This window comes from Penaeus japonicus, unplaced genomic scaffold (genome assembly GCF_977035675.1).
Source record: "Penaeus japonicus unplaced genomic scaffold, GWHDUDI00000001_assembly GWHDUDI00000014, whole genome shotgun sequence".
Classification (NCBI taxonomy): Eukaryota; Metazoa; Arthropoda; class Malacostraca; order Decapoda; family Penaeidae; genus Penaeus; species Penaeus japonicus.
In genome coordinates this window covers 17235288-17235526 of record NW_028234416.1, presented here as the reverse complement: position 1 = coordinate 17235526, position 239 = coordinate 17235288, and positions in this window count along the sequence as shown.

Here is a 239-nt window from a genome sequence, read left to right as displayed (position 1 = left end):
ATATATATATATATATATATATATATATATATATATATATATATATATATATATATATATATATATATATATATATATATGCTTATGTATTTTTAAGCTTTAAGCAAGAAACACCTTGAATGAGTTGATGAAAACTAAATATCTTACTGTTTTTGACAGCCGGCCAGTTGGGAAATGCAGAAACAACAGAGGCCGAGCGTCCTGGAATTAGGAAAGGGCGGAGATGTGAGAGCGGATGA